Raw genomic sequence first — 13,845 nt, forward strand, 5'->3', positions numbered from 1 at the left:
AGGGTACCTGACATTCAGGAGAGCTGTTATGTGGGGTTGTGCAGCTGCTGGGCACAGGTCCCCATGCAACTCAGGCGTGCCTGACCTCCTTCCCACGCAGCCCACTCAAACACGGGTCCCCGTGCTGCACCCTGGCCACGTGCCACTGATACTTGCATAGAGGTTGAGGAACAGAGCCAGGGCAGGGGGAGAGCCAGGCTCAGCAGATGGGGGGCATGAGGGCCTGCCAGGTTGGGCAGGTGGGGGGCCCAAAGTGGAGGGGAGGGTTCCCACTGGGAGCTGTCTGGGCAGGGCAGCGTCCCCCTTGCTCGCCAGGCAAAGGCTAGGCTGGGCCGTAGTGCTGCCGTGCAGTGCACTGCCACAAGCTCCACCTGTGTTTGCTGGTCCAGCCTCACACTCTGCCCTTCCCAAGCTCATCCCACCCATGCGTGGCCGGGGCAGACTCTGTGCCCAGCCTGTTCTCTAGGCTGGGCACCATCAGTCAGCCCATTGTCCATCCGTTCCTGCTGCAGTCTCTGCTGCCATTGCAGTGCTCTCAGGGTTTCCTCCCAGCCGTGGCGCTCCCGCAGGAAGGGAGAATCTCTGCTCCGGCAAGGTGTTTCCTGGCTCCCCAGATAGGATGTGGAGGCACATCCTGACCCCTGCATGTGTGCACTGACCCTGAGCTGTACACAGCGTCACCAAGCCCCAGCCACGCAAAACATCCCGCAGCACTCCAGCACAAACCTATGCCCATGCAGCCACGCATGTGCATGCAGGAGCCCATGGCCAGGCTGTGACCCAGGACGTGCGAGTGTGTCCCGCACTGCTGGCCCAGCCCAGCTGGCAGCTGGCAGGACGCAGGGGCAGGGGTGTCCCCTTCCTGGCAGGAAAGGGGCTGAGCCGGCGGCTGCAGGTTTCCTGTAGGCTCAGGCTCTGAGGGCGTCAGGAGCCAGAGCAGCCTAAGCAGCACCACGCGGGCCCACGGCAGGTAATGGGGGCTGGGCTGCAGGATCCCGGCTGCCTCAAGCATCATGCGGCTGGGACTCCTCTGATCCCTGCCAAGACATGGGGCTGGGGCAGCCCTGGCAAGGGAAGGTTACGCTGGCAGCTCTGGTTTCTCACCCTGGGGTGCAGAATGGGCTGTCCCAAGGGCTTTGCTGTGGGGTCAGTGGGGCTGGGCTGGCAGCAAGGGCCATGGGTCTTGGCTGTGTTCAGGCTACAGCATGGGGCAGAGCTACAGGACTGGGCCCTGGGGCAGGTCTTTTGAGCGGCATGGGGCTGGGTCGTTGGGCAGGGCTGTGGGGCAGGGTCGTGCAGCTGTGTCTACGTTCAGTACCCGCTGCCCTGCTCTTGGTTTGTCACACTGCCGCCGTCCAGCTGGCAATTCCGGGGTCGCGGCCGTGCTGCGGCGGGGTGCCCCACGGCGGGTGCCCCACGTTGGGGTGCCCCCCGGCGGGGAGCGCTGCTCCCTGCCCACGTCGGCTGCCGCTGGCCGCGGGCACCTCCCGGGGGCCGCGGGCTCGGCGGGAGCGGCGGGGCCGGTCCGGAGGGTGCGGGGGAGAGACCGGGGGCCCGGAGAGCCCGAGCGCCGGGGAGTCGGGGAGCACGGGGGGCGGGGGGAGGCGCGGGGAGCTTCGGAGCTCGGGGGAGCCGGGCAGCCCCGGACCGCGGCGGCCGCAGGCGCCGGCCGGCCGTCGGAGCGCGGGGCGGAGACCCTCGGCGCCGTTTGCGAACTTCCCCTGCCGCCCTCCCCTCCCCGCGCACAGGCTCCCCGTCGCCATGACAACTCCTTAAACTAACGCCCCACCGCCGCCGGCGGGGGCCGACTTCGCGGAGGATCCGCCGCGCTCGCCGCGATCCTCCCCGCGCCCCGCCGCCCCCGCCCGCTCCGCGCTGCGGCTCTCCCGCTGCCGGCGGCCGCCGCTGCCCCCGGCCGCGCCGCGGCTATGGTGGCTCGGGCCCCGCCGCCCGCCGCCCCGCAGGTGAGAGCGGCCCCCGGGGCAGGGCCGGCGCCGGGGCGGGAGCGAGGCGGGCGGGCGGAGAGCCCGCGGCGGCGGCGGGGCTGGGGGCAGCGGGCGCCGCTCGCGGGCGCCGCTCGGCCCCCGGAGAGCGCCCCGGGGCGCGGGGATGCGCGCTCCGGCCGAGGCACGGCGCGCTTCTGTGGCACGCGCGGGGACGGCTCCGCGTGGCGGCGAGCGGCGGCGGGGCTGTCCGGCGGGCTCGGGCAAAGGCGCGGGGGAGCCGCGGCCGGCAGCGGGTCCGTGGGCAGGCGGAGCCGTGGCTCCACGGGCTCGTCTGCGGGGAGCGGGTGCCGCGGGCTGCGGGCCGGGTGTCCGGGCGGATAGGGGCCGCGGCGCTCGGCGGGTTGTCCTCTCTGGGCGGCAGCAGGCACGGTGCGCCGTGCGGTGCGGGGAGCCGGGGGCTGTGGTTTGCCTCACTGTGCTGCCTCGTGGGGTCTGTGGATTGCAGTGGGGTTTATGCCCTGGGAATGGGGCCGTGGTGTGCAGTCTGGTGCGTCTGCGCCGGTGAATCTGGGCCACGGTTTGTGGTTGGGTGTCCATGCTGGTGTTAGGGGCACTGGTGAGCAGTTGGACGAATGATTTGGGGAATGGGGCTGTGGCTTGCATTGGGTTGTATATTGGGACATGGAGTGGCAGTCGTGGTTTGCTGTGGCAGGTGTTGGGGGACAGGAATCATGGGCTGCACTAGGGTGCCAGCACTTAAGGACAGGAGCTGTCGTTGGCACTGGTGTGCCTGTGCTGGGGAGTGAGGGCTGTGACGTGCTATGGGGTATGCAGGTTGGAGAGAAGGGTCTGTGGCTATAGTGGGGGCGTATTTGGGGGGATAAGGGCTGTGATTTGCAGTGAATTGAATGTAGCTGGGGGTAGATGCCATGGTTTGCAGTGACACGTACGTACTGGGAAGTAGGGGCCATGATTTATGGTTGGGTGTACGTGCTGGGGAACGGGAGCCCTGCTTTCTGGTATCATGCACACAGGTGCAGTGTGCATCAGAGGGTAGGGACCATGATGCCTGTGGCATGGTTCAGAAGCATTTAAACAGAGCAGGGTTACTTCTGGTGAGGGCATGTCATTGTTTTTGTAACACGTCTCTGTTTGATCTTTGTGTATCTGCATATAACTGAGTGTATCCACACCCAAGGCTTTGCACATACCTGTGCATGATGCTCAGCACACAATTTTTCCATGTGTTCTGTTGTCAGTATGTAAGCACAATTGGTGTAGCCAGGCATCTCCAACCCAGTCTCTTCTGGATAATGTGCTGTCCTCTAGACTCAGGATGTGCTGTACGGTCCTGTGTGCGGGACTTATGTGGCCATGCTCCTGTGCCTGGGCCTCAGTTTGCAGTTTTGGCCTGCCCCCTGATGTCTTGGGGAACTGCTGGAAAAATGGGAGTCTGCCATTCTCCTCCTCTTCTAAAAATGGGTCAAGGAAGCAGGAAACTCCAGAGCTGGATTTGCACAGGTACTGGTACACACGAGTGTCTATGTTTGTGTGAATCAGGATGTGAGAATGAAGAGACGGTAGCCCTGGAAGCAAACAGGATTTAAACAGGAACTGTACCTCTGTTTCTTGCCTTAATGCCTATGGACAGGGATCCTCAGAGGCTTCAGTGATGTAAGGGTTACATCTGTCAAGCATCTGTGAGAAACATAGTCAAACAGGAGGCTAGCTGTGTAACCATGCCTATAACAAATGTCTTGCTGTGTTAGCATACCAGCTGCTCTTTTAGCTGTAGTGTGTTTGTGCCAAAGCCTTGGGTTGCAAGGAGAGGAGATGAGGGCTAGGGAATGACCTTGGCACAGTTCTGCTCTTGTCTTGGCCTAGGTGCCCCAGAAGGTGTCTTTGCCTGGGATGTGCAGTTGCTCTTGGCTGGTGTCTCCTAGGCTGGCCAAGTAGTGCTTGCTGCAGCCCTTGCAAATGTGGATGTTGCACAAGAGCCTGCACTCTGAGAGTGTGAGTGCGAGCTTGAATCTTTGGGATTGTATGGCTGTGTGTGAGATGCAGCACGTTTTGCGTGCATTGCTTGCATGCAGGCACTGAGGCTTGGGGCTGGGCTTGCATGGGAACTGAGTGGGAATAGGGATGGCTCTTACATGCTAGGGTCCTTTTCCACCAGAAATTCATAAATTTCACTCAACACTTTTGTTGTCATTCTCTCTCAATAGTGACATACATGGAGACAATGCATAACAAGTTTCCATAGTTTATTTATTTTTAACTAACACTTAAATTCATTACAAAGTTCTTGTGCATGTGTCAACAAAGGTTGAGAGGGGGAAAAAGGGCACAAAGGAGAATATTACAAGGTTCTTTTTTTAGATAATCTTTTTTTTTTTTCTGTTTTACGGCTTAGAACGTGTAAATATTCACATAACACCTAAGTATTCTTGATGTTGTTGGTATTTTCTTGATAATGAATAATCTATACTCTGTGTTTTGTACCATATCGTTTAGTTAAACTACTGTTGTCTTATAAAAGTGCACATGTACAAGCAGCCCATTACAGAATAGTCTGTTGAGATTTCAACCAGATAAAAATTGTTACTGCTACTGTCTGCACACGGGAGGTGTGGGGCAGTGTGGGGTGCACAAGGCAGCAGGCTGAGGCTGGGTGCAGGGCTGGCAGGCTGGGCTCCCTTCCCTGTCTTGCGGAGAGCAGGAAGGTGTGCGTGGAGCTGGGGTGCCCAGCGGGGTGAGGTTCCCTGATGGCGGGACTACAGGGCCATTGGGCTGACTGCAGGCAGGTCCTGCCCTGCAGCATGGCAGACAGCGTCTCGCTGCTGTGGGGCACTGCAGAGCCAGGCCAGCATCTGGCCATGGCATTTGGGGTAGCACTGGGCATGTTGCTGTATAAGCTGGGCAGGGGCATGTGTGGCTGTGATGGAGTTGAGCCGCTTCTGCTGGCTGCATTCAGGCCCTCAGAGTGGTGCAGGGACCAGCCACAGCCCAAGGTAATGTCATGAGCAGTGCTCTGGGCTCCTGCCTGCTAGCGCAGGAGATAAGAAGGAGCCGAGAGGGGAACAAACGAGCTGGCGCCGTCAGAGCCAGGATAGGATCGGTTGTGCCCTGCCCCAGTCTGCCTGCCTCCTCCCAGCACTGCACCCAGCGCTGCCAGCTTGGATGCTGGGACCTGGTGGTCCAGTTCTGCCCTTGACACTGGGGGCAGCGGGGGCACAGCTGCCCCAGGGGCAGCAGAACTGTAGGGCGGGGATCCCCTCTGCAATGGCAGACCTGTCACAGGGGAGGCCATGGAGCTAAAATGAGCACAAAGAGTAAATTGCCATCCCACTCCTAAATGCAGCTGAGCTGCTGTAACTGTGACAACAGGCACAAGCGCTGGCTTCTGAGTGCCTTGGCTCCCATTGGTAGTGTAGGAAGGGGGAGTCAGCGCTGGCTTTGTGGAAGTCTCTCAAGGATCAGCCTAAACTTTTAGGGGATCAGGTGTCTATGTCACTACTGAACAGCCAGGCTGCCCATCTTCTTGTGGGGAGCAGAGTGCATGGAGACTTTTGTAACCCAAGAAGCAGGTCGATGAGGAGGATCATCTATCATTAAATATTGAAAGATCTTCTTTGGCTGCAATGTATTCTTCACTCCCTGGCAGCAGCTCTGTGAGTTTATGATTCTGGATTTTGTATAAAGACTCATTTGTGGCTGCACAAGTGACTTTGGAGGGTCATGGGGCTGTGCAGTGCCTGGGACGGTGCAGGAGGGACCACTGGTGCCTGTTCTCATCCCAGCACTTCCCCCCAGGCAGAGCTGGGCCTAGCTGAGCCCCTGGCACGTGTGCGTGGTGTTCATCCCACAAGCAGCCTCTTGCACCTCAACTTGCCATGAGCCTTTCAGTGTGGGGCTGGTGGTTGTGCTCCAGCCCAGCAGCGTTTTGTATTTCAGCTGCTGCTTTGAGGTGCTGGTCCTTTGGAAGGAGGTGACTCTTTGGGCTGCAGTTTCATGCTAAAATGGGTGGTTGTGTGAGCTCAAGAGCAGCAGAGAGACAGGGGTGGGTTTGGCAGTTGACTGGGACTTGTTTGCACAGAGAAACTCGAAGTGCAGTTAGGTTTAGGGCTGTGTTTTTCCTCAGGACAGAACTGACTGGTCCTGGACTGCGTCACACCTCCTTACAGTCTCCCCAGCTAGGGACCACGGGGATCCACCACCCTGGGCGAGGCTGGTCTGTGTGGCTGATTTAAGGAGTGGTTTAAACTTCCTGGTCTGGATCCTTCTGCTGTTTATAGACATCCTCAGGGGAGTGCAAAGAATGGCAGGAAGAGCAGCAGCCCCATATGTGCTCAGCCCCAACGCTATTGTTCAGCGCTGGCTGGGGCCTTCCCCATGGGAAGCTCAGTGCAAGGCTCAGTGACCTCCTCACAGCCTGATGTAACATTTCCTGGCCTTGGTGGAAAGGGACTACAGCTCCCGGCATGCTGCGGGGATACAGGGCATCACGCTGGGGTTCGGGCTGCAGGACATAGCCCTTTGTCGACACTCCTGCTCTTCCATTGGGTTGCAGATCCCAGGGGCTGTGACAAGAGCCTGCTGGGGCATGATGGTAGTGCTGTAGCTCGTCCTGCCTGTCTGCTGACCTCTTGCATGAGTCCTGCAGGCCCTTGGGGTGCCTGGAGCATCTGTGCTGCATCAGGCTGTGCTAGGCTGGGCTCTAGCACAGTGGCAGTTTGGCTGTGGGTATGGCCGGAGCAGTGGCTGGGCTTGGGCTTGCATGGAGATGTGCAGTGGTATCTGCTCGTGGCTCTTCATCTCCTGGCCCTGGGTTTGTGGCTGCCCACTGCTGGGGAAGGCTTTGCCTGCAGATCTTGTCTGGAGCAGCTGGAGCAGAAGATGTCAAGGATGACAAGGATGATGCGTCCTCAAGGATGCATGTGAGAGGGAATAAGCGACATTGTCCCTCTGTGGGGCCAGGGCCCTGGGACATCTCAGCAGGCAGAAACGGGCAGGTCTTCTCTGCATGAACTCTGGTCACAGGCATCTCTGTGAGTCCCACTTGCCATATCATAGCCCCATGGATGTCTCTCCATGCAGACACGTTCCCACAGCTCTCCTGATACAGGAATCTCCAGATGCTTCCCAGTTCCCAGTTCTGTCCTGGGGACAGTTTTACTTCTGCTAACTTCATTTCTGATCATGTTGTGCTCGTTAGACTGCTGGGGACCAGCTGCTGTGATCACTGTGAGCTCTGTTATCTTTGAAAGAGAAGAAGCTGAACGAAAAGCAGGAAGTCTGGACATTCACAGTAAGAGTCAAACTTGGACTGGTGAAAGGCAGAATTGCCATTTGTGAGGAAGAACAGCAACAGGACAGCCTCCCTGGTGCTCCGAACAAGGTCCCTCTGGCCGCACGGGCAGCAGACTCCTCAGGGACTGGGAGGGCTCTGATACTGGCAATGTACAAGCTACAGTCTAAACACATTGCAGATCATCTGCATAATTTATTCCTCTGTGAAGAGTTTAATTTATCAGGTCCAATAATAAACTCATAAATCTCCTTTGCCTGTTATCAGGGTTGGGAGGAGATGCTCATATTATAAGGATTTAATTTAGCTCCCGAGCTGCTTCCTGTGCAAACTGGTGCTTAGACATTGCAGGATGCGTGCTCTTGTGGCCAACATTGCACTGGGCCCTTGTCACAGGAGGACAGAAAGACAATGCTTGAATGGGTGGTGTCAGGACGAGTCCAGGAGGTGGTCATGCTGGCCTGGGTCTGCTGTGGAGGTTGGGTGGACAGATGAAGGTGCAGAGGATAGCTGGGAGGAAGAGCCGTCGTGCTGGAGATGGAACAAGATCCCTGTAAGTGCTGAGTACCACTCTGCAGCTAGGAACAGCCCTCTGGGGCCAGCCCTGCTGTCCTAGCCCATCTCTGACTCTGCCCGAGGCAGCAGAGGAAGCAGCAGAGGCTCCCTGTGTTGAGAAGCTGGAGACCAGCTGCCTCCATGTGAGACTCGATCCTGCTCACCGTCAGCAGGCCTCAGTGGAGCCCTGCAGAATGAGGTTTCACATCCATGCCAGATTTCCTGCCACTGATGGAGCTGCTGGTGTCATTGCCCATAGAAACATCTAGACCTGGTTGGAAACTTGCAAAGCTCTGGTCCTCAAGGGCTTCCTGTGGCAGTGAGTTGCACCGTCTCATTATGGGTGATGTGACAGAACATTTCCTTTCTTAGTGCAAGGTTCCACTGTATTTTCCATTGCCCTTAAGCTGCAAGATGAAAAGAGCAGAAACATTGTCTCCTTTCTGCAGACTGTTCAGGATGTTACAGCCTTTTATCTGGGTGCCTTCTTATTTGCCTCCTTTCTTAAGGCAGCCATCCCAGCTCCTTCCTTTCTCTTCTTATGACGGTTTTCCTAGTCCCTTGGCCACTCTTGCCTCCTGTTAGAGTCCCCTTGCCTTTGCAGTTTCCTGGGGAGCCCTGGTACCCACACTGCACCCAGGACAGCTGTTCAGGCGCTCATTCCCCAAGGACTCTGTTGCCTGTCTTGCTCCCAGCCTTTGCCTGCAGTGCCCCAGTGTTCCTGGTCCCAGGGGAATAGTGGAAAATTGCACAGAGTGCTTGGCTGGGTGTGAATATGGAGCCCTGGGTCCCCAGCATGGCTACTTGGGCTGTGCCCTGGTTGGGTAAGCAGCAGCCTGAACCTGAGGCCTTGGTGTGGTCTTGCTGGAGAAGGCTCCCACAGTCCAGACCACTGCCTGTGGCTGGGTAGTTTGGTTAAGCGCCTGTCCAACAGCCATGTGGACGCCCAGAGGGTGTGGAGCTGGGCCACCAGGTGTGACGGGTGTCGGGGTTGTGCTACCCTTGGTGACTCGTAGCCATGCTGTATAGCTCCAGCCCAAACCCACTGTGTCCCGGGGCTGAGGCTGCCTGGAGGCAGCAGGGTGAGTGGGGGGCATGAGCTGCACAAAGTGCCTTTGGTGGGTGGGGAGCTCCTGCTCTGCAGCACCACACAACCCTTTGTCCAAGTGTCCTAATTGCAGCAAATGAGTCTCCCTGCAGTGTTGACAGCAGTAGTGCACAAGGACTGGGGCTGCTGTGTGCCCTTGAGCCATGTTATGTGCTGCAGTGAGGGGTTTCAGATGGTACATGGTGGGCGGGAGGCTGTGTGGTGTCACCCCTCTGGCCCCAAGCCCTGCAAGTCTGGGCTCATCCAGGTTTGATGTTCCTATGGGCACGGCAGTCCACTGCCTCAGCATCTGCCTGTCCCAGCCTTGGTATTCCCAGTGCTCAGGGATGGGAGAGAAGCTTCTTTCACTGCGGCCGATGCATGTCCAAGCAGGACACATGCATGCCCTGTGCTGCTTTGTTTAGGTCTGACATAAGGTGCTGCAGTAGGTTTCCTCTGTTTTAGCAGCACAGGTGTCCTGTGAGCTTTTCTCGGGAGAGAGGTCAGCAGGGTGGTAACAGCTATGTCCGGAGCATCGTGTGAAGGCCGCGTGGTGACCTCAGCAGCGTCACTTTACAGAGGCACACAATAGCCGCTGAGTTTTCCAGGTGAATTGCAGTGCCTGTGGTACCTCTGCCAGTTGAATGGAATACATCTTGTAAAATGTTGAAAGCCTGGTGGCACCCAGCTGCCTGCGTGGTGCACCACGCATGCTCTGCAAAAATGGGATCCTTGCCGTGGTCCCTTCCCCTCCCACAGCACCTTGCACTTGCCGACACCAGCTGCAGCACAACAAGCGTGCTCCGAGAAATCCCAAGTCATACATTTTTAATTTTCTACAACAGAGCAGCCATTTCAGCCACTCACCCAGAAAGGATCTTTAATGAGAAACAAGGATAGAGAGCATGCACATTTCCAGCACACAGGAGAGCAGAGGCACTATGGAAACACTCTGCTCTCTCCTGGCTGCCTGTCACTGTTCTGAGTTTAGCCTGGTGAACTTCCTGGTCTTGTGAAGGTAGGCTCTGCAGGTGCCTTGGGGCTGGTGCCTGAAAAAGAGGAGCTGGCTCTTGGCATAGCTGGTGTTGATCTGGAGCCAGTCCCTGCTCTCAGGCTCAGTCCTGCTGAGGAGTCGGAGAGGCATGTGGGAGGGAGTCCTGCTGACCCATGGCTGTGCCAGCTCCCTGCTCTCCTGCCCGTGGTTTTCAGGAAGTTGCATTGCCCTCAGACACAACTTTGCCCCATGCTGCGCTGTCAGCAGAGACGTGGAGCTGCCAGTCCCTTAGCCTGCCTGGGTGTGGAGGGAGCCCCTCAGGTCCCCTGCTGGCAATGTGGGCAGGAGGCCTGGGGCAGGGCAGCTCCAGTGCAGCAGGGCAGTGGGCATTGCTACAAGCCATGGATGACGCTGCTGCTCTCCCTGCTGTCCTGTGGATTTGCTCTGGGATGCTCCTGTTCCCTGACTCAGGTCCTAGGAGGGACTCCACATCTCCCTGCTGTCCTGAGGCTGCACCAGCTCTCCCTGGGCAGACATAGGTGTAGCGTGCTTGGGGCCTTTCATGGGGTACATTGCACTGATAATGTCCTTGCTGTCTGTTATCTGCAGGTTGATGAAGAGGGAGTGCTGTGACCCTGTGCCCGTGACAGTCGTTTCAGGTAAATGCTGTTTTTTTCTTCCCTTTCTGCCTTTGGAAATGCCCTGGGCCTCCCAGCAGGAGGTGAGGCTGGTGAGGGCCCTGCTGCCTCTGCCTGGGAGAGCATGACCTGTCTGGGGCACTGGGGATGGAGACCTGGCCAGTGTTCTTGAGCAGCAGCATGGAGGACTGAGGGCAAAAATGGGGCTTTTGAGGGCTGGAAAAGGATGGAGGGTGTCAGACTGAAGGGAACAGGGTGCATTCAGGCAGGTTGTAAATGATGCAGAAGCAGTTATGAGTCAGGAGTAGGTCATCACATCATATATGTGCCTTGAGGAGATATCAAAAGGAAAAGACAAGGGGAGAAAGGGTCTGCCCAGACCCTTCCCTCTGGGATCCAGAATGCCATCTCTCATAGAATCCTCCCAGGTCCATCCAGCTGAGATATAGCATCACTGACTGGGGCAAGTACCACTGGTCTTGGAGGACAGGAGGCTCCTGGTCATCTCACTGTTGTGAGTGCTTCTTCCAGCCCTGGCTACTCAGATGCTGACTCATGCAATGGGGCTTTTTCCTGCCCTGCCTAAGGAAGCTGAACCATTTGCAAGCGCTGCCTGACCCCATAGCTGGTGTGGCTGGTGTGGGATCATGTCACCCCACAGCTGTGTCTGAACTGGGTGCTGTGTGCATGCTGTGCTACAGGGCAGGACAAGATCTCAGTGGGAGCTCTGGGGGACTATGCAGCATGCTGTGAAGGGCATTTTCTTTGGACACACAGAGAAATTTAGGCTTTTGGTGCTGCTTCCATGGCTGCTGTCAGGCTGACATGAGGGAGGCTGCAGAGCCATGGTGTGAGGCCAGCCAGCACTATGTGTGCATGGCTAACCTGCAGCACTACTGCTGATGGGTGCCAGAACTCCTGTCCCTTAGGAGAATCAAAGCAGTGGTGGGTGCCCCTACCCCAGGATGCCAGGACAAGAGTCAGGGGTGCATGCTTTCTCCCAGGGCACTGAATGGATGCGGGCAGGGAAGGGATGTAGCCGTGTCTTATTGTGACTGTGGTAGGGCAAGAACTTGGCACAGAGGTATATAAGGACAGACAGAGCTACACCAGAGACAGGGAGGCACTAGAGAAAGCACAGGGAGGAGTGCTGGGGAGCCCATGGCTGGTGGAGATGTAGCTTGAGCTGTAAGACCCAGCTGGGAAAAGGCAGGGGAGAGATGTCCTTTAGGAATGGAAGACAGCAAATGACAAGTATCTGCTCATGGTCTGGGGCTGACTCTCTCCATTCTTTGCTTGGCAAGAGACCCAATTTCCTGCCCTGGTCTCTGCCCTGCCCCTCCTGTTTGCTCCTCTGAGCAGCCTTCTCCCTCCCCTCTCCCATGGGGTTTCTTAGTGCCCGGCAAAGACCCCAGCGCCAACTAGGCACAGCACCAGCTGGTTCCTGCCACTGGAGGGTCTGGTGGATGCTGTTTCTGTGCACTGGGTGTGCACACCAGGAGTGCATCCCTGAGGGTGTGTTCCCACCTACTGCTCACCACGCACCAGTGCAAGAAGTGCTGGGGCTTGCAGAGGAGCCCGACTCCAGCTTCTGCCCCTGTCTCCTGCCAGCCCCATTCACGGCAGGTATTTGCCATGCACACATCCCAGAAGTCCTGCCCTGGGGAAGGGGCGAATTGAGAATTGCAGGACTCCAGTGCATGCACACGCCCCATGGACACCTCTGTGGGGCTGGGGCTCAGGAACTGCCAGGCTCACCCAGCCCTCTTGCCCTATGCACTTGGCAGGCTGAGCTGTGGCATGCAGCCTGCAATGTGTAGGCTTCAGTGTAAAGGTTTGGAAACCAGAGGATGAAACAAAGAAAAAGTAAAATACTAAGGCACAAGAATACTGAGGTGCTTTTTCTGAGCATGGGTCTGGCTTCAGCGGGCTCTTTCACAGGCTGCAGCTTCATTCCAGGACCCCTACAACATCACCTTGTAAATCCTGCAGATAATTCAGGCTGCCTGTGCAGGGCTGCCTGTGCTGCGTGGGCTGAGCTGCGTGGGCTGTGCTGCGTGTTTCCGTGCAGGGGTGGGCTGTGCTGCATGGGCTGTGCTGCGTGGGCCACACTACGTGCTTCCGTACAGGGGAGTTGCTGTGCCATGCCATGCTATGTCGTGCTGTGACGTGCTGTGCTGCACCGCGCCGTGCTGTGCTGTGCTGCGCTGTGCCACGCTGTGCTGTGCTATGTAGTGCCGTGCTACACTGTACTGAGCCATGCTGTGCTGGGTGGCTCAAGGCTGGGGAGTGGCTGTGCCCTGAGTGGTGCTTTCCAGAAAAGCTGTAGGGCTGTGCCAGTTGCCTAAGCATTGGCTGCCTATGCAGGGCAGGTGCAGCCTTGAAATGTGTGCAGTGGGCTTGAATTGTGCTTTTATTGAGAGGTGGACATTTTTCCAAGCTGTTCTTTTACTGGCTTGTGAGTTCAATGAAGTCAGTCCTTCCTGCTCCAAGAGTGCATCCACAACTTGCTGGGCCCAAAGCTGAATGCTGTGGCAGCATCATTTCTGAACACTTCCAACAGATTGCTCCACAGAAGGCAGCACTCTCACTTGGACAAAATTCCTCCTCCTTGCTCAGCAGCAACACAGTGGATTCCAGTGGGAGCAGGGCCCTGTGGAGCTGGGCTCGGCCAAGGCAAACCCCATTGCAGGGCTTTGTTCCTAACCCTAAAGGAGCAAATTGTCCTCCCCAGCTACAGCAGGAGCCCATGCCTGGGGGATGCAGGGAGGCTGCCGTTGAGCCTGGAGTTTGGCTCAGTCCTGCCTGGATCTGTCCTGGCATGGCTGCCTGGCCAGCTGCTGCTGGCTCCTGTGAGTGCAGCAGCTCTGCCCTGCACTGCTCTGAAGGGTGGGATAGGGCTGGAGGCAGGGGTGTGGGGAGGGGAGGATGCCAAGGAGGCGATTAACTTCTCAGTCCCAGACAAACAGATGGAGGCAGCGTTATCCTATTACCAGAGCTAAGCAGGAGAAGCCGAGTAGTGAGTGCAGGCTGACTGATCAGTGCGCACGCTGGGCTCCTGCAGAGGCAGGATGCTTTTCTGGGGTGGAATCCTCCCCGACACTGGCTCTGGCTCTGGATAGCGGCTGCACCTGGGCAGCACGGAGTCCCTGGGAACAGGTCAGGTACACCCCCCATCCCAGGCATGGGTGCAGCACCTCCAGCCCTGCACCCTGCAATCTGCCACTGGGGCCTGGAGTGTCAGTGGGGGTGGGCAGGACACCAGCAAATGTGGGGCACCAGTGCAGTGTGGGGCTGTGCTGGGGCTAGGCCCAGGC

The 13,845-nt window shown here is 57.7% G+C and overlaps 1 protein-coding gene across 1 annotated transcript in view; it reads left to right on the forward strand.

Annotated features, from left to right (window-relative positions):
* The first annotated feature begins 733 nt into the window (after positions 1-733).
* The window catches only part of SHANK3 (SH3 and multiple ankyrin repeat domains 3), a 385,179-nt gene continuing 372,067 nt past the window's right edge, over positions 734-13,845 (forward strand). Inside the window, exons 1-2 of the mRNA XM_040544765.1 lie at positions 734-970; positions 10,500-10,549. The gene's annotated coding sequence lies outside the window, so the exon portion shown is untranslated. The remainder of the gene's footprint in view (positions 971-10,499; positions 10,550-13,845) is intronic.

The sequence above is a fragment of the Cygnus olor genome, chromosome 1, assembly GCF_009769625.2.
Source record: "Cygnus olor isolate bCygOlo1 chromosome 1, bCygOlo1.pri.v2, whole genome shotgun sequence".
Taxonomy (NCBI): domain Eukaryota; kingdom Metazoa; phylum Chordata; class Aves; order Anseriformes; family Anatidae; genus Cygnus; species Cygnus olor.